Source organism: Triturus cristatus, chromosome 5_1, assembly GCF_964204655.1.
Source record: "Triturus cristatus chromosome 5_1, aTriCri1.1, whole genome shotgun sequence".
NCBI lineage: Eukaryota > Metazoa > Chordata > Amphibia > Caudata > Salamandridae > Triturus > Triturus cristatus.
The window spans coordinates 924,254,452-924,279,818 of record NC_140587.1 but is presented as its reverse complement, the minus strand read 5'-3'; the positions used below and the strand labels follow the sequence as shown (position 1 = coordinate 924,279,818).

General features: G+C 33.5%; 24 non-coding genes across 24 annotated transcripts; all 24 read right to left on the bottom strand.

Moving 5' to 3' along the window:
* Nucleotides 1-1,528: 1,528 nt before the first annotated feature.
* TRNAI-AAU (transfer RNA isoleucine (anticodon AAU)) lies at nt 1,529-1,602 on the bottom strand. Its single transcript has one exon. It is a non-coding gene; the product is annotated as a tRNA-Ile (tRNA).
* Nucleotides 1,603-3,575: 1,973 nt separating this feature from the next.
* Nucleotides 3,576-3,649, bottom strand: TRNAI-AAU (transfer RNA isoleucine (anticodon AAU)). The gene has a single exon. It is a non-coding gene; the product is annotated as a tRNA-Ile (tRNA).
* Nucleotides 3,650-5,619: 1,970 nt separating this feature from the next.
* On the bottom strand, nt 5,620-5,693 carry TRNAI-AAU (transfer RNA isoleucine (anticodon AAU)). Its single transcript has one exon. It is a non-coding gene; the product is annotated as a tRNA-Ile (tRNA).
* Nucleotides 5,694-6,813: 1,120 nt separating this feature from the next.
* Nucleotides 6,814-6,887, bottom strand: TRNAI-AAU (transfer RNA isoleucine (anticodon AAU)). Its single transcript has one exon. It is a non-coding gene; the product is annotated as a tRNA-Ile (tRNA).
* Nucleotides 6,888-7,410: 523 nt separating this feature from the next.
* Nucleotides 7,411-7,484, bottom strand: TRNAI-AAU (transfer RNA isoleucine (anticodon AAU)). Its single transcript has one exon. It is a non-coding gene; the product is annotated as a tRNA-Ile (tRNA).
* A 1,120-nt stretch (nt 7,485-8,604) lies between these two features.
* On the bottom strand, nt 8,605-8,678 carry TRNAI-AAU (transfer RNA isoleucine (anticodon AAU)). Its single transcript has one exon. It is a non-coding gene; the product is annotated as a tRNA-Ile (tRNA).
* A 523-nt stretch (nt 8,679-9,201) lies between these two features.
* On the bottom strand, nt 9,202-9,275 carry TRNAI-AAU (transfer RNA isoleucine (anticodon AAU)). The gene has a single exon. It is a non-coding gene; the product is annotated as a tRNA-Ile (tRNA).
* A 1,373-nt stretch (nt 9,276-10,648) lies between these two features.
* On the bottom strand, nt 10,649-10,722 carry TRNAI-AAU (transfer RNA isoleucine (anticodon AAU)). Its single transcript has one exon. It is a non-coding gene; the product is annotated as a tRNA-Ile (tRNA).
* A 1,120-nt stretch (nt 10,723-11,842) lies between these two features.
* On the bottom strand, nt 11,843-11,916 carry TRNAI-AAU (transfer RNA isoleucine (anticodon AAU)). The gene has a single exon. It is a non-coding gene; the product is annotated as a tRNA-Ile (tRNA).
* A 523-nt stretch (nt 11,917-12,439) lies between these two features.
* On the bottom strand, nt 12,440-12,513 carry TRNAI-AAU (transfer RNA isoleucine (anticodon AAU)). The gene has a single exon. It is a non-coding gene; the product is annotated as a tRNA-Ile (tRNA).
* A 523-nt stretch (nt 12,514-13,036) lies between these two features.
* TRNAI-AAU (transfer RNA isoleucine (anticodon AAU)) lies at nt 13,037-13,110 on the bottom strand. The gene has a single exon. It is a non-coding gene; the product is annotated as a tRNA-Ile (tRNA).
* A 523-nt stretch (nt 13,111-13,633) lies between these two features.
* Nucleotides 13,634-13,707, bottom strand: TRNAI-GAU (transfer RNA isoleucine (anticodon GAU)). Its single transcript has one exon. It is a non-coding gene; the product is annotated as a tRNA-Ile (tRNA).
* A 523-nt stretch (nt 13,708-14,230) lies between these two features.
* TRNAI-AAU (transfer RNA isoleucine (anticodon AAU)) lies at nt 14,231-14,304 on the bottom strand. Its single transcript has one exon. It is a non-coding gene; the product is annotated as a tRNA-Ile (tRNA).
* A 782-nt stretch (nt 14,305-15,086) lies between these two features.
* TRNAI-AAU (transfer RNA isoleucine (anticodon AAU)) lies at nt 15,087-15,160 on the bottom strand. Its single transcript has one exon. It is a non-coding gene; the product is annotated as a tRNA-Ile (tRNA).
* Nucleotides 15,161-16,280: 1,120 nt separating this feature from the next.
* On the bottom strand, nt 16,281-16,354 carry TRNAI-AAU (transfer RNA isoleucine (anticodon AAU)). The gene has a single exon. It is a non-coding gene; the product is annotated as a tRNA-Ile (tRNA).
* Nucleotides 16,355-18,324: 1,970 nt separating this feature from the next.
* TRNAI-AAU (transfer RNA isoleucine (anticodon AAU)) lies at nt 18,325-18,398 on the bottom strand. The gene has a single exon. It is a non-coding gene; the product is annotated as a tRNA-Ile (tRNA).
* Nucleotides 18,399-19,518: 1,120 nt separating this feature from the next.
* On the bottom strand, nt 19,519-19,592 carry TRNAI-AAU (transfer RNA isoleucine (anticodon AAU)). Its single transcript has one exon. It is a non-coding gene; the product is annotated as a tRNA-Ile (tRNA).
* Nucleotides 19,593-20,115: 523 nt separating this feature from the next.
* On the bottom strand, nt 20,116-20,189 carry TRNAI-AAU (transfer RNA isoleucine (anticodon AAU)). The gene has a single exon. It is a non-coding gene; the product is annotated as a tRNA-Ile (tRNA).
* A 523-nt stretch (nt 20,190-20,712) lies between these two features.
* On the bottom strand, nt 20,713-20,786 carry TRNAI-AAU (transfer RNA isoleucine (anticodon AAU)). Its single transcript has one exon. It is a non-coding gene; the product is annotated as a tRNA-Ile (tRNA).
* Nucleotides 20,787-21,309: 523 nt separating this feature from the next.
* TRNAI-AAU (transfer RNA isoleucine (anticodon AAU)) lies at nt 21,310-21,383 on the bottom strand. The gene has a single exon. It is a non-coding gene; the product is annotated as a tRNA-Ile (tRNA).
* Nucleotides 21,384-21,906: 523 nt separating this feature from the next.
* On the bottom strand, nt 21,907-21,980 carry TRNAI-AAU (transfer RNA isoleucine (anticodon AAU)). Its single transcript has one exon. It is a non-coding gene; the product is annotated as a tRNA-Ile (tRNA).
* Nucleotides 21,981-23,353: 1,373 nt separating this feature from the next.
* On the bottom strand, nt 23,354-23,427 carry TRNAI-AAU (transfer RNA isoleucine (anticodon AAU)). Its single transcript has one exon. It is a non-coding gene; the product is annotated as a tRNA-Ile (tRNA).
* A 1,120-nt stretch (nt 23,428-24,547) lies between these two features.
* Nucleotides 24,548-24,621, bottom strand: TRNAI-AAU (transfer RNA isoleucine (anticodon AAU)). Its single transcript has one exon. It is a non-coding gene; the product is annotated as a tRNA-Ile (tRNA).
* Nucleotides 24,622-25,144: 523 nt separating this feature from the next.
* TRNAI-AAU (transfer RNA isoleucine (anticodon AAU)) lies at nt 25,145-25,218 on the bottom strand. Its single transcript has one exon. It is a non-coding gene; the product is annotated as a tRNA-Ile (tRNA).
* Nucleotides 25,219-25,367: the final 149 nt, after the last annotated feature.

Here is a 25,367-nt window from a genome sequence, read left to right as displayed (position 1 = left end):
CCATTAATGTATGTTCTATGTGGTTTAGCAATAAATAACAGTTCATCATCTATATTAAATTAATTCATCTACTCATTCTATCAGCTCCTGCTCAAAGGAAATATAGAGCTAAACATCAGACAGAAGAAAATGCTTGTAATAAATGAGAGATTTAGTTACTTAGTGTTAGAACTTACAACCATTAATGGATGTTCAAGGCACTTTAACATTAATATATAATTCCACATCTATATCAAATTGATTCAACTAATGATTCTAGCAGCTCTTGCTCCAAAGAGATATACAGTTAACAAAGAGACACAAGAAAAAGCATCTTTTTTTTAACACAGAAACTTGGCCTGTACAGGGATCGAACCTGTGACCTTGGCGTTATTAGCACCATGCTCTAACCAACTGAGCTAACAGGCAGCTGTTTGTGCTGGGCTGGGGGACAAGCATATGAAGAATTGCTAATGCCAGTGAACCCCAGATAGTTTGAAAGCTTATTTTCAGCTGTTTACCCATAAGGTATATTTATATATTATCGACATGAAGAAACAAATATCACAAAAAAATCAATACAAATGAGATTTTCATTCTTAGTGTTAAAACTTAGAACCATTAATGTATGTTCTATGTGGTTTAGCAATAAATAACAGTTCATCATCTATATTAAATTAATTCATCTACTCATTCTATCAGCTCCTGCTCAAAGGAAATATAGAGATAAACATCAGACAGAAGAAAATGCTTGTAATAAATGAGAGATTTAGTTACTTAGTGTTAGAACTTACAACCATTAATGGATGTTCAAGGCACTTTAACATTAATATATAATTCCACATCTATATCAAATTGATTCAACTAATGATTCTAGCAGCTCTTGCTCCAAAGAGATATACAGTTAACAAAGAGACACAAGAAAAAGCATCTTTTTTTTAACACAGAAACTTGGCCTGTACAGTGATCGAACCTGTGACCTTGGCGTTATTAGCACCACGCTCTAACCAACTGAGCTAACAGGCCGCCGTTCGTGCTGTCCTGGGGGACAAGCATATGAAGAATTGCTAATGTCAGTGAACCCCAGATAGTTTGAAAGCTTATTTTCAGCTGTTTACCCATAAGGTATATTTATATATTATCGACATGAAGAAACAAATATCACAAAAAAATCAATACAAATGAGATTTTCATTCTTAGTGTTAAAACTTAGAACCATTAATGTATTTTCTATGTGGTTTAGCAATAAATAACAGTTTATCATCTATATTAAATTAATTCATCTACTCATTCTATCAGCTTCTGCTCAAAGGAAATATAGAGATAAACATCAGACAGAAGAAAATGCTTGTAATAAATGAGAGATTTAGTTACTTAGTGTTAGAACTTACAACCATTAATGGATGTTCAAGGCACTTTAACATTAATATATAATTCCACATCTATATCAAATTGATTCAACTAATGATTCTAGCAGCTCTTGCTCCAAAGAGATATACAGATAACAAAGAGACAGAAGAAAAAGCATCTTTTATTTAACACAGAAACTTGGCCTGTACAGGGATCGAACCTGTGACCTTGGCGTTATTAGCACCACGCTCTAACCAACTGAGCTAACAGGCCGCCGTTCGTGCTGGGCTGGGGGACAAGCATATGAAGAATTGCTAATGTCAGTGAACCCCAGATAGTTTGAAAGCTTATTTTCAGCTGTTCACCCATAAGGTATATTTATGTATTATCGACATGAAGAAACAAATATCACAAAAAAATCAATACAAATGAGATTTTCAATCTTAGTGTTAAAACTTAGAACCATTAATGTATTTTCCATGTGGTTTAGCAATAAATAACAGTTCATCATCTATATTAAATTAATTCATCTACTCATTCTATCAGCTTCTGCTCAAAGGAAATATAGATTTAAACAAGATACAGAAGAAAATGCATCTATTTCAACATTAAAGCAGCGTTAAGTGTTTTCTTGGAGAGTGGTAGAAAGTATGTTCTTGGCATTTTTAACTTCATGTTCTAACAGAATCAGATAATAGGCTTACTATATTTATAGCATACTACTGAAGAAATAACAGATGATGAAGTGCTACTGATTGTTAACCCGAGATAGATGGAAATCTTATATTCAGCTGTTTACATTCATGGTGTCTTTAAGCATTATCAAAAAATCAAAACTAGACTTTCCTAAATTACTTGTAATAAATGGGAGATTAATTACTTAGTGTTAGAACTTTGAACCATTAATGGATGTTCAAGGCACTTTAACATTAATATGTAATTCCACATCTATATAAAATGTATTAATCGAATCTTTCTAGCAGCTCTTGCTCCAAAGAGGTATACAGTTAACAATGAGAGATAAGAAAAAGCATTCTTTTAACTCAGACACCTGGCATGTACAGGGATCGAACCTGTGACCTTGGCATTATTAGCACCACGCTCTAACCAACTGAGCTAACAGGCCACTGTGTGCACAGTCATGGGGGACAAGCATATGAAGAATTGCTAATGTCAGTGAACCCCAGATAGTTTGAAAGCTTATTTTCAGCTGTTTACCCATAAGGTATATTTATATATTATCGACATGAAGAAACAAATATCACAAAAAAATCAATACAAATGAGATTTTCATTTTTAGTGTTAAAACTTAGAACCATTAATGTATGTTCTATGTGGTTTAGCAATAAATAACAGTTCATCATCTATATTAAATTAATTCATCTACTCATTCTATCAGCTCCTGCTCAAAGGAAATATAGAGATAAACATCAGACAGAAGAAAATGCTTGTAATAAATGAGAGATTTAGTTACTTAGTGTTAGAACTTACAACCATTAATGGATGTTCAAGGCACTTTAACATTAATATATAATTCCACATCTATATCAAATTGATTCAACTAATGATTCTAACAGCTCTTGCTCCAAAGAGATATACAGTTAACAAAGAGACACAAGAAAAAGCATCTTTTTTTTAACACAGAAACTTGGCCTGTACAGGGATCGAACCTGTGACCTTGGCGTTATTAGCACCATGCTCTAACCAACTGAGCTAACAGGCCGCTGTTTGTGCTGGGCTGGGGGACAAGCATATGAAGAATTGCTAATGCCAGTGAACCCCAGATAGTTTGAAAGCTTATTTTCAGCTGTTTACCCATAAGGTATATTTATATATTATCGACATGAAGAAACAAATATCACAAAAAAATCAATACAAATGAGATTTTCATTCTTAGTGTTAAAACTTAGAACCATTAATGTATGTTCTATGTGGTTTAGCAATAAATAACAGTTCATCATCTATATTAAATTAATTCATCTACTCATTCTATCAGCTCCTGCTCAAAGGAAATATAGAGATAAACATCAGACAGAAGAAAATGCTTGTAATAAATGAGAGATTTAGTTACTTAGTGTTAGAACTTACAACCATTAATGGATGTTCAAGGCACTTTAACATTAATATATAATTCCACATCTATATCAAATTGATTCAACTAATGATTCTAGCAGCTCTTGCTCCAAAGAGATATACAGTTAACAAAGAGACACAAGAAAAAGCATCTTTTTTTTAACACAGAAACTTGGCCTGTACAGGGATCGAACCTGTGACCTTGGCGTTATTAGCACCACGCTCTAACCAACTGAGCTAACAGGCCGCCGTTCGTGCTGGCCTGGGGGACAAGCATATGAAGAATTGCTAATGTCAGTGAACCCCAGATAGTTTGAAAGCTTATTTTCAGCTGTTTACCCATAAGGTATATTTATATATTATCGACATGAAGAAACAAATATCACAAAAAAATCAATACAAATGAGATTTTCATTCTTAGTGTTAAAACTTAGAACCATTAATGTATTTTCTATGTGGTTTAGCAATAAATAACAGTTTATCATCTATATTAAATTAATTCATCTACTCATTCTATCAGCTTCTGCTCAAAGGAAATATAGAGATAAACATCAGACAGAAGAAAATGCTTGTAATAAATGAGAGATTTAGTTACTTAGTGTTAGAACTTACAACCATTAATGGATGTTCAAGGCACTTTAACATTAATATATAATTCCACATCTATATCAAATTGATTCAACTAATGATTCTAGCAGCTCTTGCTCCAAAGAGATATACAGATAACAAAGAGACAGAAGAAAAAGCATCTTTTATTTAACACAGAAACTTGGCCTGTACAGGGATCGAACCTGTGACCTTGGCGTTATTAGCACCACGCTCTAACCAACTGAGCTAACAGGCTGCTGTTCATGCTGGGCTGGGGGACAAGCATATGAACAATTGGTAATGTCAGTGAACCCCAGATAGTTTGAAAGCTTATTTTCAGCTGTTTACCCATAAGGTATATTTATATATTATCGACATGAAGAAACAAATATCACAAAAAAATCAATACAAATGAGATTTTCATTCTTAGTGTTAAAACTTAGAACCATTAATGTATTTTCCATGTGGTTTAGCAATAAATAACAGTTCATCATCTATATTAAATTAATTCATCTACTCATTCTATCAGCTTCTGCTCAAAGGAAATATAGATTTAAACAAGATACAGAAGAAAATGCATTTATTTCAACATTAAAGCAGCGTTAAGTGTTTGCTTGGAGAGTGGTAGAAAGTATGTTCTTGGCATTTTTAACTTCATGTTCTAACAGAATCAGATAATAGGCTTACTATATTTATAGCATACTACTGAAGAAATAACAGATGATGAAGTGCTACTGATTGTTAACCCGAGATAGATGGAAATCTTATATTCAGCTGTTTACATTCATGGTGTCTTTAAGCATTATCAAAAAATCAAAACTAGACTTTCCTAAATTACTTGTAATAAATGGGAGATTAATTACTTAGTGTTAGAACTTTGAACCATTAATGGATGTTCAAGGCACTTTATTATTAATATATAATTCCACATCTATATCAAATTGATTCAACTAATCATTCTAGCAGCTCTTGCTCCAAAGAGATATACAGATAACAAAGAGACACAAGAAAAAGCATCTTTTATTGACCACAGAAACTTGGCCTGTACAGGGATCGAACCTGTGACCTTGGCGTTATTGGCACCACGCTCTAACCAACTGAGCTAACAGGCCGCCGTTCGTGCTGGGCTGGGGGACACGCATATGAAGAATTGCTAATGTCAGTGAACCCCAGATAGTTTGAAAGCTTATTTTCAGCTGTTTACCCATAAGGTATATTTATATATTATCGACATGAAGAAACAAATATCACAAAAAAATCAATACAAATGAGATTTTCAATCTTAGTGTTAAAACTTAGAACCATTAATGTATTTTCCATGTGGTTTAGCAATACATAACAGTTCATCATCTATATTAAATTAATTCATCTACTCATTCTATCAGCTCCTGCTCAAAGGAAATATAGAGATAAACATCAGACAGAAGAAAATGCTTGTAATAAATGAGAGATTTAGTTACTTAGTGTTAGAACTTACAACCATTAATGGATGTTCAAGGCACTTTAACATTAATATATAATTCCACATCTATATCAAATTGATTCAACTACTAGCAGCTCTTGCTCCAAAGAGATATACAGTTAACAAAGAGACACAAGAAAAAGCATCTTTTTTTTAACACAGAAACTTGGCCTGTACAGGGATCGAACCTGTGACCTTGGCGTTATTAGCACCACGCTCTAACCAACTGAGCTAACAGGCCGCCGTTCGTGCTGTGCTGGGGGACAAGCATATGCAGAACTGCTAATGTCAGTGAACCCCAGATAGTTTGAAAGCTTATTTTCAGCTGTTTACCCATAAGGTATATTTATATATTATCGACATGAAGAAACAAATATCACAAAAAAATCAATACAAATGAGATTTTCATTCTTAGTGTTAAAACTTAGAACCATTAATGTATGTTCTATGTGGTTTAGCAATAAATAACAGTTCATCATCTATATTAAATTAATTCATCTACTCATTCTATCAGCTCCTGCTCAAAGGAAATATAGAGATAAACATCAGACAGAAGAAAATGCTTGTAATAAATGAGAGATTTAGTTACTTAGTGTTAGAACTTACAACCATTAATGGAAGTTCAAGGCACTTTAACATTAATATATAATTCCACATCTATATCAAATTGATTCAACTAATGATTCTAGCAGCTCTTGCTCCAAAGAGATATACAGTTAACAAAGAGACACAAGAAAAAGCATCTTATTTTTAACACAGAAACTTGGCCTGTACAGGGATCGAACCTGTGACCTTGGCGTTATTAACACCACGCTCTAACCAACTGAGCTAACAGGCCGCCGTTCGTGCTGGGCTGGGGGACAAGCATATGAAGAATTGCTAATGTCAGTGAACCCCAGATAGTTTGAAAGCTTATTTTCAGCTGTTTACCCATAAGGTATATTTATATATTATCGACATGAAGAAACAAATATCACAAAAAAATCAATACAAATGAGATTTTCATTCTTAGTGTTAAAACTTAGAACCATTAATGTATTTTCTATGTGGTTTAGCAATAAATAACAGTTTATCATCTATATTAAATTAATTCATCTACTCATTCTATCAGCTTCTGCTCAAAGGAAATATAGAGATAAACATCAGACAGAAGGAAATGCTTGTAATAAATGAGAGATTTAGTTACTTAGTGTTAGAACTTACAACCATTAATGGATGTTCAAGGCACTTTAACATTAATATATAATTCCACATCTATATCAAATTGATTCAACTAATGATTCTAGCAGCTCTTGCTCCAAAGAGATATACAGATAACAAAGAGACAGAAGAAAAAGCATCTTTTATTTAACACAGAAACTTGGCCTGTACAGGGATCGAACCTGTGACCTTGGCGTTATTAGCACCACGCTCTAACCAACTGAGCTAACAGGCCGCTGTTCGTGCTGGGCTGGGGGACAAGCATATGAAGAACTGCTAATGTCAGTGAACCCCAGATAGTTTGAAAGCTTATTTTCAGCTGTTTACCCATAAGGTATATTTATATATTATCGACATGAAGAAACAAATATCACAAAAAAATCAATACAAATGAGATTTTCATTCTTAGTGTTAAAACTTAGAACCATTAATGTATGTTCTATGTGGTTTAGCAATAAATAACAGTTCATTATCTATATTAAATTAATTCATCTACTCATTCTATCAGCTCCTGCTCAAAGGAAATATAGAGATAAACATCAGACAGAAGAAAATGCTTGTAATAAATGAGAGATTTAGTTACTTAGTGTTAGAACTTACAACCATTAATGGATGTTCAAGGCACTTTAACATTAATATATAATTCCACATCTATATCAAATTGATTCAACTAATGATTCTAGCAGCTCTTGCTCCAAAGAGATATACAGTTAACAAAGAGACACAAGAAAAAGCATCTTTTTTTTAACACAGAAACTTGGCCTGTACAGGGATCGAACCTGTGACCTTGGCGTTATTAGCACCACGCTCTAACCAACTGAGCTAACAGGCCGCCGTTTGTGCTGGGCTGGGGGACAAGCATATGAAGAATTGCTAATGTCAGTGAACCCCAGATAGTTTGAAAGCTTATTTTCAGCTGTTTACCCATAAGGTATATTTATATATTATCGACATGAAGAAACAAATATCACAAAAAAATCAATACAAATGAGATTTTCATTCTTAGTGTTAAAACTTAGAACCATTAATGTATTTTCTATGTGGTTTAGCAATAAATAACAGTTTATCATCTATATTAAATTAATTCATCTACTCATTCTATCAGCTTCTGCTCAAAGGAAATATAGAGATAAACATCAGACAGAAGAAAATGCTTGTAATAAATGAGAGATTTAGTTACTTAGTGTTAGAACTTACAACCATTAATGGATGTTCAAGGCACTTTAACATTAATATATAATTCCACATCTATATCAAATTGATTCAACTAATGATTCTAGCAGCTCTTGCTCCAAAGAGATATACAGATAACAAAGAGACAGAAGAAAAAGCATCTTTTATTTAACACAGAAACTTGGCCTGTACAGGGATCGAACCTGTGACCTTGGTGTTATTAGCACCACGCTCTAACCAACTGAGCTAACAGGCCGCTGTTGGTGCTGTGCTGGGGGACAAGCATATGCAGAGCTGCTAATGTCAGTGAACCCCAGATAGTTTGAAAGCTTATTTTCAGCTGTTTACCCATAAGGTATATTTATATATTATCGACATGAAGAAACAAATATCACAAAAAAATCAATACAAATGAGATTTTCATTCTAGGTGTTAAAACTTAGAACCATTAATATATGTTCTATGTGGTTTAGCAATAAATAACAGTTCATCATCTATATTAAATTAATTCATCTACTCATTCTATCAGCTCCTGCTCAAAGGAAATATAGAGATAAACATCAGACAGAAGAAAATGCTTGTAATAAATGAGAGATTAAGTTACTTAGTGTTAGAACTTACAACCATTAATGGATGTTCAAGGCACTTTAACATTAATATATAATTCCACATCTATATCAAATTGATTCAACTAATGATTCTAGCAGCTCTTGCTCCAAAGAGATATACAGTTAACAAAGAGACACAAGAAAAAGCATCTTTTTTTTAACACAGAAACTTGGCCTGTACAGGGATCGAACCTGTGACCTTGGCGTTATTAGCACCACGCTCTAACCAACTGAGCTAACAGGCCGCTGTTCGTGCTGGGCTGGGGGACAAGCATATGAAGAATTGCTAATGTCAGTGAACCCCAGATAGTTTGAAAGCTTATTTTCAGCTGTTTACCCATAAGGTATATTTATATATTATCGACATGAAGAAACAAATATCACAAAAAAATCAATACAAATGAGATTTTCATTCTTAGTGTTAAAACTTAGAACCATTAATGTATTTTCTATGTGGTTTAGCAATAAATAACAGTTTATCATCTATATTAAATTAATTCATCTACTCATTCTATCAGCTTCTGCTCAAAGGAAATATAGAGATAAACATCAGACAGAAGAAAATGCTTGTAATAAATGAGAGATTTAGTTACTTAGTGTTAGAACTTACAACCATTAATGGATGTTCAAGGCACTTTAACATTAATATATAATTCCACATCTATATCAAATTGATTCAACTAATGATTCTAGCAGCTCTTGCTCCAAAGAGATATACAGTTAACAAAGAGACACAAGAAAAAGCATCTTTTTTTTAACACAGAAACTTGGCCTGTACAGGGATCGAACCTGTGACCTTGGCGTTATTAGCACCACGCTCTAACCAACTGAGCTAACAGGCCGCCGTTCGTGCTGGCCTGGGGGACAAGCATATGAAGAATTGCTAATGTCAGTGAACCCCAGATAGTTTGAAAGCTTATTTTCAGCTGTTTACCCATAAGGTATATTTATATATTATCGACATGAAGAAACAAATATCACAAAAAAATCAATACAAATGAGATTTTCATTCTTAGTGTTAAAACTTAGAACCATTAATGTATTTTCCATGTGGTTTAGCAATAAATAACAGTTCATCATCTATATTAAATTAATTCATCTACTCATTCTATCAGCTTCTGCTCAAAGGAAATATAGATTTAAACAAGATACAGAAGAAAATGCATTTATTTCAACATTAAAGCAGCGTTAAGTGTTTGCTTGGAGAGTGGTAGAAAGTATGTTCTTGGCATTTTTAACTTCATGTTCTAACAGAATCAGATAATAGGCTTACTATATTTATAGCATACTACTGAAGAAATAACAGATGATGAAGTGCTACTGATTGTTAACCCGAGATAGATGGAAATCTTATATTCAGCTGTTTACATTCATGGTGTCTTTAAGCATTATCAAAAAATCAAAACTAGACTTTCCTAAATTACTTGTAATAAATGGGAGATTAATTACTTAGTGTTAGAACTTTGAACCATTAATGGATGTTCAAGGCACTTTATTATTAATATATAATTCCACATCTATATCAAATTGATTCAACTAATCATTCTAGCAGCTCTTGCTCCAAAGAGATATACAGATAACAAAGAGACACAAGAAAAAGCATCTTTTATTGACCACAGAAACTTGGCCTGTACAGGGATCGAACCTGTGACCTTGGCGTTATTGGCACCACGCTCTAACCAACTGAGCTAACAGGCCGCCGTTCGTGCTGGGCTGGGGGACACGCATATGAAGAATTGCTAATGTCAGTGAACCCCAGATAGTTTGAAAGCTTATTTTCAGCTGTTTACCCATAAGGTATATTTATATATTATCGACATGAAGAAACAAATATCACAAAAAAATCAATACAAATGAGATTTTCAATCTTAGTGTTAAAACTTAGAACCATTAATGTATTTTCCATGTGGTTTAGCAATACATAACAGTTCATCATCTATATTAAATTAATTCATCTACTCATTCTATCAGCTCCTGCTCAAAGGAAATATAGAGATAAACATCAGACAGAAGAAAATGCTTGTAATAAATGAGAGATTTAGTTACTTAGTGTTAGAACTTACAACCATTAATGGATGTTCAAGGCACTTTAACATTAATATATAATTCCACATCTATATCAAATTGATTCAACTACTAGCAGCTCTTGCTCCAAAGAGATATACAGTTAACAAAGAGACACAAGAAAAAGCATCTTTTTTTTAACACAGAAACTTGGCCTGTACAGGGATCGAACCTGTGACCTTGGCGTTATTAGCACCACGCTCTAACCAACTGAGCTAACAGGCCGCCGTTCGTGCTGTGCTGGGGGACAAGCATATGCAGAACTGCTAATGTCAGTGAACCCCAGATAGTTTGAAAGCTTATTTTCAGCTGTTTACCCATAAGGTATATTTATATATTATCGACATGAAGAAACAAATATCACAAAAAAATCAATACAAATGAGATTTTCATTCTTAGTGTTAAAACTTAGAACCATTAATGTATGTTCTATGTGGTTTAGCAATAAATAACAGTTCATCATCTATATTAAATTAATTCATCTACTCATTCTATCAGCTCCTGCTCAAAGGAAATATAGAGATAAACATCAGACAGAAGAAAATGCTTGTAATAAATGAGAGATTTAGTTACTTAGTGTTAGAACTTACAACCATTAATGGAAGTTCAAGGCACTTTAACATTAATATATAATTCCACATCTATATCAAATTGATTCAACTAATGATTCTAGCAGCTCTTGCTCCAAAGAGATATACAGTTAACAAAGAGACACAAGAAAAAGCATCTTTTTTTTAACACAGAAACTTGGCCTGTACAGGGATCGAACCTGTGACCTTGGCGTTATTAACACCACGCTCTAACCAACTGAGCTAACAGGCCGCCGTTCGTGCTGGGCTGGGGGACAAGCATATGAAGAATTGCTAATGTCAGTGAACCCCAGATAGTTTGAAAGCTTATTTTCAGCTGTTTACCCATAAGGTATATTTATATATTATCGACATGAAGAAACAAATATCACAAAAAAATCAATACAAATGAGATTTTCATTCTTAGTGTTAAAACTTAGAACCATTAATGTATTTTCTATGTGGTTTAGCAATAAATAACAGTTTATCATCTATATTAAATTAATTCATCTACTCATTCTATCAGCTTCTGCTCAAAGGAAATATAGAGATAAACATCAGACAGAAGGAAATGCTTGTAATAAATGAGAGATTTAGTTACTTAGTGTTAGAACTTACAACCATTAATGGATGTTCAAGGCACTTTAACATTAATATATAATTCCACATCTATATCAAATTGATTCAACTAATGATTCTAGCAGCTCTTGCTCCAAAGAGATATACAGATAACAAAGAGACAGAAGAAAAAGCATCTTTTATTTAACACAGAAACTTGGCCTGTACAGGGATCGAACCTGTGACCTTGGCGTTATTAGCACCACGCTCTAACCAACTGAGCTAACAGGCCGCCGTTCGTGCTGGGCTGGGGGACAAGCATATGAAGAACTGCTAATGTCAGTGAACCCCAGATAGTTTGAAAGCTTATTTTCAGCTGTTTACCCATAAGGTATATTTATATATTATCGACATGAAGAAACAAATATCACAAAAAAATCAATACAAATGAGATTTTCATTCTTAGTGTTAAAACTTAGAACCATTAATGTATGTTCTATGTGGTTTAGCAATAAATAACAGTTCATTATCTATATTAAATTAATTCATCTACTCATTCTATCAGCTCCTGCTCAAAGGAAATATAGAGATAAACATCAGACAGAAGAAAATGCTTGTAATAAATGAGAGATTTAGTTACTTAGTGTTAGAACTTACAACCATTAATGGATGTTCAAGGCACTTTAACATTAATATATAATTCCACATCTATATCAAATTGATTCAACTAATGATTCTAGCAGCTCTTGCTCCAAAGAGATATACAGTTAACAAAGAGACACAAGAAAAAGCATCTTTTTTTTAACACAGAAACTTGGCCTGTACAGGGATCGAACCTGTGACCTTGGCGTTATTAGCACCACGCTCTAACCAACTGAGCTAACAGGCCGCCGTTTGTGCTGGGCTGGGGGACAAGCATATGAAGAATTGCTAATGTCAGTGAACCCCAGATAGTTTGAAAGCTTATTTTCAGCTGTTTACCCATAAGGTATATTTATATATTATCGACATGAAGAAACAAATATCACAAAAAAATCAATACAAATGAGATTTTCATTCTTAGTGTTAAAACTTAGAACCATTAATGTATTTTCTATGTGGTTTAGCAATAAATAACAGTTTATCATCTATATTAAATTAATTCATCTACTCATTCTATCAGCTTCTGCTCAAAGGAAATATAGAGATAAACATCAGACAGAAGAAAATGCTTGTAATAAATGAGAGATTTAGTTACTTAGTGTTAGAACTTACAACCATTAATGGATGTTCAAGGCACTTTAACATTAATATATAATTCCACATCTATATCAAATTGATTCAACTAATGATTCTAGCAGCTCTTGCTCCAAAGAGATATACAGATAACAAAGAGACAGAAGAAAAAGCATCTTTTATTTAACACAGAAACTTGGCCTGTACAGGGATCGAACCTGTGACCTTGGCGTTATTAGCACCACGCTCTAACCAACTGAGCTAACAGGCCGCTGTTGGTGCTGTGCTGGGGGACAAGCATATGCAGAGCTGCTAATGTCAGTGAACCCCAGATAGTTTGAAAGCTTATTTTCAGCTGTTTACCCATAAGGTATATTTATATATTATCGACATGAAGAAACAAATATCACAAAAAAATCAATACAAATGAGATTTTCATTCTAGGTGTTAAAACTTAGAACCATTAATATATGTTCTATGTGGTTTAGCAATAAATAACAGTTCATCATCTATATTAAATTAATTCATCTACTCATTCTATCAGCTCCTGCTCAAAGGAAATATAGAGATAAACATCAGACAGAAGAAAATGCTTGTAATAAATGAGAGATTAAGTTACTTAGTGTTAGAACTTACAACCATTAATGGATGTTCAAGGCACTTTAACATTAATATATAATTCCACATCTATATCAAATTGATTCAACTAATGATTCTAGCAGCTCTTGCTCCAAAGAGATATACAGTTAACAAAGAGACACAAGAAAAAGCATCTTTTTTTTAACACAGAAACTTGGCCTGTACAGGGATCGAACCTGTGACCTTGGCGTTATCAGCACCACGCTCTAACCAACTGAGCTAACAGGCCGCTGTTCGTGCTGGGCTGGGGGACAAGCATATGAAGAATTGCTAATGTCAGTGAACCCCAGATAGTTTGAAAGCTTATTTTCAGCTGTTTACCCATAAGGTATATTTATATATTATCGACATGAAGAAACAAATATCACAAAAAAATCAATACAAATGAGATTTTCATTCTTAGTGTTAAAACTTAGAACCATTAATGTATTTTCTATGTGGTTTAGCAATAAATAACAGTTTATCATCTATATTAAATTAATTCATCTACTCATTCTATCAGCTTCTGCTCAAAGGAAATATAGAGATAAACATCAGACAGAAGAAAATGCTTGTAATAAATGAGAGATTTAGTTACTTAGTGTTAGAACTTACAACCATTAATGGATGTTCAAGGCACTTTAACATTAATATATAATTCCACATCTATATCAAATTGATTCAACTAATGATTCTAGCAGCTCTTGCTCCAAAGAGATATACAGATAACAAAGAGACAGAAGAAAAAGCATCTTTTATTTAACACAGAAACTTGGCCTGTACAGGGATCGAACCTGTGACCTTGGCGTTATTAGCACCACGCTCTAACCAACTGAGCTAACAGGCCGCTGTTCATGCTGGGCTGGGGGACAAGCATATGAAGAACTGCTAATGTCAGTGAACCCCAGATAGTTTGAAAGCTTATTTTCAGCTGTTTACCCATAAGGTATATTTATATATTATCGACATGAAGAAACAAATATCACAAAAAAATCAATACAAATGAGATTTTCATTCTTAGTGTTAAAACTTAGAACCATTAATGTATTTTCCATGTGGTTTAGCAATAAATAACAGTTCATCATCTATATTAAATTAATTCATCTACTCATTCTATCAGCTTCTGCTCAAAGGAAATATAGATTTAAACAAGATACAGAAGAAAATGCATTTATTTCAACATTAAAGCAGCGTTAAGTGTTTGCTTGGAGAGTGGTAGAAAGTATGTTCTTGGCATTTTTAACTTCATGTTCTAACAGAATCAGATAATAGGCTTACTATATTTATAGCATACTACTGAAGAAATAACAGATGATGAAGTGCTACTGATTGTTAATCCGAGATAGATGGAAATCTTATATTCAGCTGTTTACATTCATGGTGTCTTTAAGCATTATCAAAAAATCAAAACTAGACTTTCCTAAATTACTTGTAATAAATGGGAGATTAATTATTTGGTGTTAGAACTTTGAACCATTAATGGATGTTCAAGGCACTTTAACATTAATATATAATTCCACATCTATATCAAATTGATTCAACTAATCATTCTAGCAGCTCTTGCTCCAAAGAGATATACAGATAACAAAGAGACACAAGAAAAAGCATCTTTTATTGAACACAGAAACTTGGCCTGTACAGGGATCGAACCTGTGACCTTGGCGTTATTAGCACCACGCTCTAACCAACTGAGCTAACAGGCCGCCGTTTGTGCTGGGCTGGGGGACAAGCATATGAAGAATTGCTAATGTCAGTGAACCCCAGATAGTTTGAAAGCTTATTTTCAGCTGTTTACCCATAAGGTATATTTATATATTATCGACATGAAGAAACAAATATCACAAAAAAATCAATACAAATGAGATTTTCAATCTTAGTGTTAAAACTTAGAACCATTAATGTATTTTCCATGTGGTTTAGCAATAAATAACAGTTCATCATCTATATTAAATTAATTCATCTACTCATTCTATCAGCTCCTGCTCAAAGGAAATATAGAGATAAACATCAGACAGAAGAAAATGCTTGTAATAAATGAGAGATTTAGTTACTTAGTGTTAGAACTTACAACCATTAATGGATGTTCAAGGCACTTTAACATTAATATATAATTCCACATCTATATCAAATTGATTCAACTAATGATTCTAGCAGCTCTTGCTCCAAAGAGATATACAGATAACAAAGAGACAGAAGAAAAAGCTTCTTTTATTTAACACAGAAACTTGGCCTGTACAGGGATCGAACCTGTGACATTGGCGTTATTAGCACCACGCTCTAACCAACTGAGCTAACAGGCCGCCGTTCGTGCTGGGCTGGGGGACAAGCATATGAAGAATTGCTAATGTCAGTGAACCCCAGATAGTTTGAAAGCTTATTTTCAGCTGTTTACCCATAAGGTATATTTATATATTATCGACATGAAGAAACAAATATCACAAAATAATCAATACAAATGAGATTTTCATTCTTAGTGTTAAAACTTAGAACCATTAATGTATTTTCCATGTGGTTTAGCAATAAATAACAGTTCATCATCTATATTAAATTAATTCATCTACTCATTCTATCAGCTTCTGCTCAAAGGAAATATAGAGATAAACATCAGACAGAAGAAAATGCTTGTAATAAATGAGAGATTTAGTTACTTAGTGTTAGAACTTACAACCATTAATGGATGTTCAAGGCACTTTAACATTAATATATAATTCCACATCTATATCAAATTGATTCAACTAATGATTCTAGCAGCTCTTGCTCCAAAGAGATATACAGTTAACAAAGAGACACAAGAAAAAGCATCTTTTTTTTAACACAGAAACTTGGCCTGTACAGGGATCGAACCTGTGACCTTGGCGTTATTAGCACCACGCTCTAACCAACTGAGCTAACAGGCCGCCGTTCGTGCTGGCCTGGGGGACAAGCATATGAAGAATTGCTAATGTCAGTGAACCCCAGATAGTTTGAAAGCTTATTTTCAGCTGTTTACCCATAAGGTATATTTATATATTATCGACATGAAGAAACAAATATCACAAAAAAATCAATACAAATGAGATTTTCATTCTTAGTGTTAAAACTTAGAACCATTAATGTATTTTCTATGTGGTTTAGCAATAAATAACAGTTTATCATCTATATTAAATTAATTCATCTACTCATTCTATCAGCTTCTGCTCAAAGGAAATATAGAGATAAACATCAGACAGAAGAAAATGCTTGTAATAAATGAGAGATTTAGTTACTTAGTGTTAGAACTTACAACCATTAATGGATGTTCAAGGCACTTTAACATTAATATATAATTCCACATCTATATCAAATTGATTCAACTAATGATTCTAGCAGCTCTTGCTCCAAAGAGATATACAGATAACAAAGAGACAGAAGAAAAAGCATCTTTTATTTAACACAGAAACTTGGCCTGTACAGGGATCGAACCTGTGACCTTGGCGTTATTAGCACCACGCTCTAACCAACTGAGCTAACAGGCTGCTGTTCATGCTGGGCTGGGGGACAAGCATATGAAGAATTGGTAATGTCAGTGAACCCCAGATAGTTTGAAAGCTTATTTTCAGCTGTTTACCCATAAGGTATATTTATATATTATCGACATGAAGAAACAAATATCACAAAAAAATCAATACAAATGAGATTTTCATTCTTAGTGTTAAAACTTAGAACCATTAATGTATTTTCCATGTGGTTTAGCAATAAATAACAGTTCATCATCTATATTAAATTAATTCATCTACTCATTCTATCAGCTTCTGCTCAAAGGAAATATAGATTTAAACAAGATACAGAAGAAAATGCATTTATTTCAACATTAAAGCAGCGTTAAGTGTTTGCTTGGAGAGTGGTAGAAAGTATGTTCTTGGCATTTTTAACTTCATGTTCTAACAGAATCAGATAATAGGCTTACTATATTTATAGCATACTACTGAAGAAATAACAGATGATGAAGTGCTACTGATTGTTAACCCGAGATAGATGGAAATCTTATATTCAGCTGTTTACATTCATGGTGTCTTTAAGCATTATCAAAAAATCAAAACTAGACTTTCCTAAATTACTTGTAATAAATGGGAGATTAATTACTTAGTGTTAGAACTTTGAACCATTAATGGATGTTCAAGGCACTTTATTATTAATATATAATTCCACATCTATATCAAATTGATTCAACTAATCATTCTAGCAGCTCTTGCTCCAAAGAGATATACAGATAACAAAGAGACACAAGAAAAAGCATCTTTTATTGACCACAGAAACTTGGCCTGTACAGGGATCGAACCTGTGACCTTGGCGTTATTGGCACCACGCTCTAACCAACTGAGCTAACAGGCCGCCGTTCGTGCTGGGCTGGGGGACACGCATATGAAGAATTGCTAATGTCAGTGAACCCCAGATAGTTTGAAAGCTTATTTTCAGCTGTTTACCCATAAGGTATATTTATATATTATCGACATGAAGAAACAAATATCACAAAAAAATCAATACAAATGAGATTTTCAATCTTAGTGTTAAAACTTAGAACCATTAATGTATTTTCCATGTGGTTTAGCAATACATAACAGTTCATCATCTATATTAAATTAATTCATCTACTCATTCTATCAGCTCCTGCTCAAAGGAAATATAGAGATAAACATCAGACAGAAGAAAATGCTTGTAATAAATGAGAGATTTAGTTACTTAGTGTTAGAACTTACAACCATTAATGGATGTTCAAGGCACTTTAACATTAATATATAATTCCACATCTATATCAAATTGATTCAACTACTAGCAGCTCTTGCTCCAAAGAGATATACAGTTAACAAAGAGACACAAGAAAAAGCATCTTTTTTTTAACACAGAAACTTGGCCTGTACAGGGATCGAACCTGTGACCTTGGCGTTATTAGCACCACGCTCTAACCAACTGAGCTAACAGGCCGCCGTTCGTGCTGTGCTGGGGGACAAGCATATGCAGAACTGCTAATGTCAGTGAACCCCAGATAGTTTGAAAGCTTATTTTCAGCTGTTTACCCATAAGGTATATTTATATATTATCGACATGAAGAAACAAATATCACAAAAAAATCAATACAAATGAGATTTTCATTCTTAGTGTTAAAACTTAGAACCATTAATGTATGTTCTATGTGGTTTAGCAATAAATAACAGTTCATCATCTATATTAAATTAATTCATCTACTCATTCTATCAGCTCCTGCTCAAAGGAAATATAGAGATAAACATCAGACAGAAGAAAATGCTTGTAATAAATGAGAGATTTAGTTACTTAGTGTTAGAACTTACAACCATTAATGGAAGTTCAAGGCACTTTAACATTAATATATAATTCCACATCTATATCAAATTGATTCAACTAATGATTCTAGCAGCTCTTGCTCCAAAGAGATATACAGTTAACAAAGAGACACAAGAAAAAGCATCTTTTTTTTAACACAGAAACTTGGCCTGTACAGGGATCGAACCTGTGACCTTGGCGTTATTAACACCACGCTCTAACCAACTGAGCTAACAGGCCGCCGTTCGTGCTGGGCTGGGGGACAAGCATATGAAGAATTGCTAATGTCAGTGAACCCCAGATAGTTTGAAAGCTTATTTTCAGCTGTTTACCCATAAGGTATATTTATATATTATCGACATGAAGAAACAAATATCACAAAAAAATCAATACAAATGAGATTTTCATTCTTAGTGTTAAAACTTAGAACCATTAATGTATTTTCTATGTGGTTTAGCAATAAATAACAGTTTATCATCTATATTAAATTAATTCATCTACTCATTCTATCAGCTTCTGCTCAAAGGAAATATAGAGATAAACATCAGACAGAAGGAAATGCTTGTAATAAATGAGAGATTTAGTTACTTAGTGTTAGAACTTACAACCATTAATGGATGTTCAAGGCACTTTAACATTAATATATAATTCCACATCTATATCAAATTGATTCAACTAATGATTCTAGCAGCTCTTGCTCCAAAGAGATATACAGATAACAAAGAGACAGAAGAAAAAGCATCTTTTATTTAACACAGAAACTTGGCCTGTACAGGGATCGAACCTGTGACCTTGGCGTTATTAGCACCACGCTCTAACCAACTGAGCTAACAGGCCGCTGTTCGTGCTGGGCTGGGGGACAAGCATATGAAGAACTGCTAATGTCAGTGAACCCCAGATAGTTTGAAAGCTTATTTTCAGCTGTTTACCCATAAGGTATATTTATATATTATCGACATGAAGAAACAAATATCACAAAAAAATCAATACAAATGAGATTTTCATTCTTAGTGTTAAAACTTAGAACCATTAATGTATGTTCTATGTGGTTTAGCAATAAATAACAGTTCATTATCTATATTAAATTAATTCATCTACTCATTCTATCAGCTCCTGCTCAAAGGAAATATAGAGATAAACATCAGACAGAAGAAAATGCTTGTAATAAATGAGAGATTTAGTTACTTAGTGTTAGAACTTACAACCATTAATGGATGTTCAAGGCACTTTAACATTAATATATAATTCCACATCTATATCAAATTGATTCAACTAATGATTCTAGCAGCTCTTGCTCCAAAGAGATATACAGTTAACAAAGAGACACAAGAAAAAGCATCTTTTTTTTAACACAGAAACTTGGCCTGTACAGGGATCGAACCTGTGACCTTGGCGTTATTAGCACCACGCTCTAACCAACTGAGCTAACAGGCCGCCGTTTGTGCTGGGCTGGGGGACAAGCATATGAAGAATTGCTAATGTCAGTGAACCCCAGATAGTTTGAAAGCTTATTTTCAGCTGTTTACCCATAAGGTATATTTATATATTATCGACATGAAGAAACAAATATCACAAAAAAATCAATACAAATGAGATTTTCATTCTTAGTGTTAAAACTTAGAACCATTAATGTATTTTCTATGTGGTTTAGCAATAAATAACAGTTTATCATCTATATTAAATTAATTCATCTACTCATTCTATCAGCTTCTGCTCAAAGGAAATATAGAGATAAACATCAGACAGAAGAAAATGCTTGTAATAAATGAGAGATTTAGTTACTTAGTGTTAGAACTTACAACCATTAATGGATGTTCAAGGCACTTTAACATTAATATATAATTCCACATCTATATCAAATTGATTCAACTAATGATTCTAGCAGCTCTTGCTCCAAAGAGATATACAGATAACAAAGAGACAGAAGAAAAAGCATCTTTTATTTAACACAGAAACTTGGCCTGTACAGGGATCGAACCTGTGACCTTGGCGTTATTAGCACCACGCTCTAACCAACTGAGCTAACAGGCCGCTGTTGGTGCTGTGCTGGGGGACAAGCATATGCAGAGCTGCTAATGTCAGTGAACCCCAGATAGTTTGAAAGCTTATTTTCAGCTGTTTACCCATAAGGTATATTTATATATTATCGACATGAAGAAACAAATATCACTAAAAAATCAATACAAATGAGATTTTCATTCTAGGTGTTAAAACTTAGAACCATTAATATATGTTCTATGTGGTTTAGCAATAAATAACAGTTCATCATCTATATTAAATTAATTCATCTACTCATTCTATCAGCTCCTGCTCAAAGGAAATATAGAGATAAACATCAGACAGAAGAAAATGCTTGTAATAAATGAGAGATTAAGTTACTTAGTGTTAGAACTTACAACCATTAATGGATGTTCAAGGCACTTTAACATTAATATATAATTCCACATCTATATCAAATTGATTCAACTAATGATTCTAGCAGCTCTTGCTCCAAAGAGATATACAGTTAACAAAGAGACACAAGAAAAAGCATCTTTTTTTTAACACAGAAACTTGGCCTGTACAGGGATCGAACCTGTGACCTTGGCGTTATTAGCACCACGCTCTAACCAACTGAGCTAACAGGCCGCTGTTCGTGCTGGGCTGGGGGACAAGCATATGAAGAATTGCTAATGTCAGTGAACCCCAGATAGTTTGAAAGCTTATTTTCAGCTGTTTACCCATAAGGTATATTTATATATTATCGACATGAAGAAACAAATATCACAAAAAAATCAATACAAATGAGATTTTCATTCTTAGTGTTAAAACTTAGAACCATTAATGTATTTTCTATGTGGTTTAGCAATAAATAACAGTTTATCATCTATATTAAATTAATTCATCTACTCATTCTATCAGCTTCTGCTCAAAGGAAATATAGAGATAAACATCAGACAGAAGAAAATGCTTGTAATAAATGAGAGATTTAGTTACTTAGTGTTAGAACTTACAACCATTAATGGATGTTCAAGGCACTTTAACATTAATATATAATTCCACATCTATATCAAATTGATTCAACTAATGATTCTAGCAGCTCTTGCTCCAAAGAGATATACAGTTAACAAAGAGACACAAGAAAAAGCATCTTTTTTTTAACACAGAAACTTGGCCTGTACAGGGATCGAACCTGTGACCTTGGCGTTATTAGCACCACGCTCTAACCAACTGAGCTAACAGGCCGCCGTTCGTGCTGGCCTGGGGGACAAGCATATGAAGAATTGCTAATGTCAGTGAACCCCAGATAGTTTGAAAGCTTATTTTCAGCTGTTTACCCATAAGGTATATTTATATATTATCGACATGAAGAAACAAATATCACAAAAAAATCAATACAAATGAGATTTTCATTCTTAGTGTTAAAACTTAGAACCATTAATGTATTTTCCATGTGGTTTAGCAATAAATAACAGTTCATCATCTATATTAAATTAATTCATCTACTCATTCTATCAGCTTCTGCTCAAAGGAAATATAGATTTAAACAAGATACAGAAGAAAATGCATTTATTTCAACATTAAAGCAGCGTTAAGTGTTTGCTTGGAGAGTGGTAGAAAGTATGTTCTTGGCATTTTTAACTTCATGTTCTAACAGAATCAGATAATAGGCTTACTATATTTATAGCATACTACTGAAGAAATAACAGATGATGAAGTGCTACTGATTGTTAACCCGAGATAGATGGAAATCTTATATTCAGCTGTTTACATTCATGGTGTCTTTAAGCATTATCAAAAAATCAAAACTAGACTTTCCTAAATTACTTGTAATAAATGGGAGATTAATTACTTAGTGTTAGAACTTTGAACCATTAATGGATGTTCAAGGCACTTTATTATTAATATATAATTCCACATCTATATCAAATTGATTCAACTAATCATTCTAGCAGCTCTTGCTCCAAAGAGATATACAGATAACAAAGAGACACAAGAAAAAGCATCTTTTATTGACCACAGAAACTTGGCCTGTACAGGGATCGAACCTGTGACCTTGGCGTTATTGGCACCACGCTCTAACCAACTGAGCTAACAGGCCGCCGTTCGTGCTGGGCTGGGGGACACGCATATGAAGAATTGCTAATGTCAGTGAACCCCAGATAGTTTGAAAGCTTATTTTCAGCTGTTTACCCATAAGGTATATTTATATATTATCGACATGAAGAAACAAATATCACAAAAAAATCAATACAAATGAGATTTTCAATCTTAGTGTTAAAACTTAGAACCATTAATGTATTTTCCATGTGGTTTAGCAATACATAACAGTTCATCATCTATATTAAATTAATTCATCTACTCATTCTATCAGCTCCTGCTCAAAGGAAATATAGAGATAAACATCAGACAGAAGAAAATGCTTGTAATAAATGAGAGATTTAGTTACTTAGTGTTAGAACTTACAACCATTAATGGATGTTCAAGGCACTTTAACATTAATATATAATTCCACATCTATATCAAATTGATTCAACTACTAGCAGCTCTTGCTCCAAAGAGATATACAGTTAACAAAGAGACACAAGAAAAAGCATCTTTTTTTTAACACAGAAACTTGGCCTGTACAGGGATCGAACCTGTGACCTTGGCGTTATTAGCACCACGCTCTAACCAACTGAGCTAACAGGCCGCCGTTCGTGCTGTGCTGGGGGACAAGCATATGCAGAACTGCTAATGTCAGTGAACCCCAGATAGTTTGAAAGCTTATTTTCAGCTGTTTACCCATAAGGTATATTTATATATTATCGACATGAAGAAACAAATATCACAAAAAAATCAATACAAATGAGATTTTCATTCTTAGTGTTAAAACTTAGAACCATTAATGTATGTTCTATGTGGTTTAGCAATAAATAACAGTTCATCATCTATATTAAATTAATTCATCTACTCATTCTATCAGCTCCTGCTCAAAGGAAATATAGAGATAAACATCAGACAGAAGAAAATGCTTGTAATAAATGAGAGATTTAGTTACTTAGTGTTAGAACTTACAACCATTAATGGAAGTTCAAGGCACTTTAACATTAATATATAATTCCACATCTATATCAAATTGATTCAACTAATGATTCTAGCAGCTCTTGCTCCAAAGAGATATACAGTTAACAAAGAGACACAAGAAAAAGCATCTTTTTTTTAACACAGAAACTTGGCCTGTACAGGGATCGAACCTGTGACCTTGGCGTTATTAACACCACGCTCTAACCAACTGAGCTAACAGGCCGCCGTTCGTGCTGGGCTGGGGGACAAGCATATGAAGAATTGCTAATGTCAGTGAACCCCAGATAGTTTGAAAGCTTATTTTCAGCTGTTTACCCATAAGGTATATTTATATATTATCGACATGAAGAAACAAATATCACAAAAAAATCAATACAAATGAGATTTTCATTCTTAGTGTTAAAACTTAGAACCATTAATGTATTTTCTATGTGGTTTAGCAATAAATAACAGTTTATCATCTATATTAAATTAATTCATCTACTCATTCTATCAGCTTCTGCTCAAAGGAAATATAGAGATAAACATCAGACAGAAGGAAATGCTTGTAATAAATGAGAGATTTAGTTACTTAGTGTTAGAACTTACAACCATTAATGGATGTTCAAGGCACTTTAACATTAATATATAATTCCACATCTATATCAAATTGATTCAACTAATGATTCTAGCAGCTCTTGCTCCAAAGAGATATACAGATAACAAAGAGACAGAAGAAAAAGCATCTTTTATTTAACACAGAAACTTGGCCTGTACAGGGATCGAACCTGTGACCTTGGCGTTATTAGCACCACGCTCTAACCAACTGAGCTAACAGGCCGCTGTTCGTGCTGGGCTGGGGGACAAGCATATGAAGAACTGCTAATGTCAGTGAACCCCAGATAGTTTGAAAGCTTATTTTCAGCTGTTTACCCATAAGGTATATTTATATATTATCGACATGAAGAAACAAATATCACAAAAAAATCAATACAAATGAGATTTTCATTCTTAGTGTTAAAACTTAGAACCATTAATGTATGTTCTATGTGGTTTAGCAATAAATAACAGTTCATTATCTATATTAAATTAATTCATCTACTCATTCTATCAGCTCCTGCTCAAAGGAAATATAGAGATAAACATCAGACAGAAGAAAATGCTTGTAATAAATGAGAGATTTAGTTACTTAGTGTTAGAACTTACAACCATTAATGGATGTTCAAGGCACTTTAACATTAATATATAATTCCACATCTATATCAAATTGATTCAACTAATGATTCTAGCAGCTCTTGCTCCAAAGAGATATACAGTTAACAAAGAGACACAAGAAAAAGCATCTTTTTTTTAACACAGAAACTTGGCCTGTACAGGGATCGAACCTGTGACCTTGGCGTTATTAGCACCACGCTCTAACCAACTGAGCTAACAGGCCGCCGTTTGTGCTGGGCTGGGGGACAAGCATATGAAGAATTGCTAATGTCAGTGAACCCCAGATAGTTTGAAAGCTTATTTTCAGCTGTTTACCCATAAGGTATATTTATATATTATCGACATGAAGAAACAAATATCACAAAAAAATCA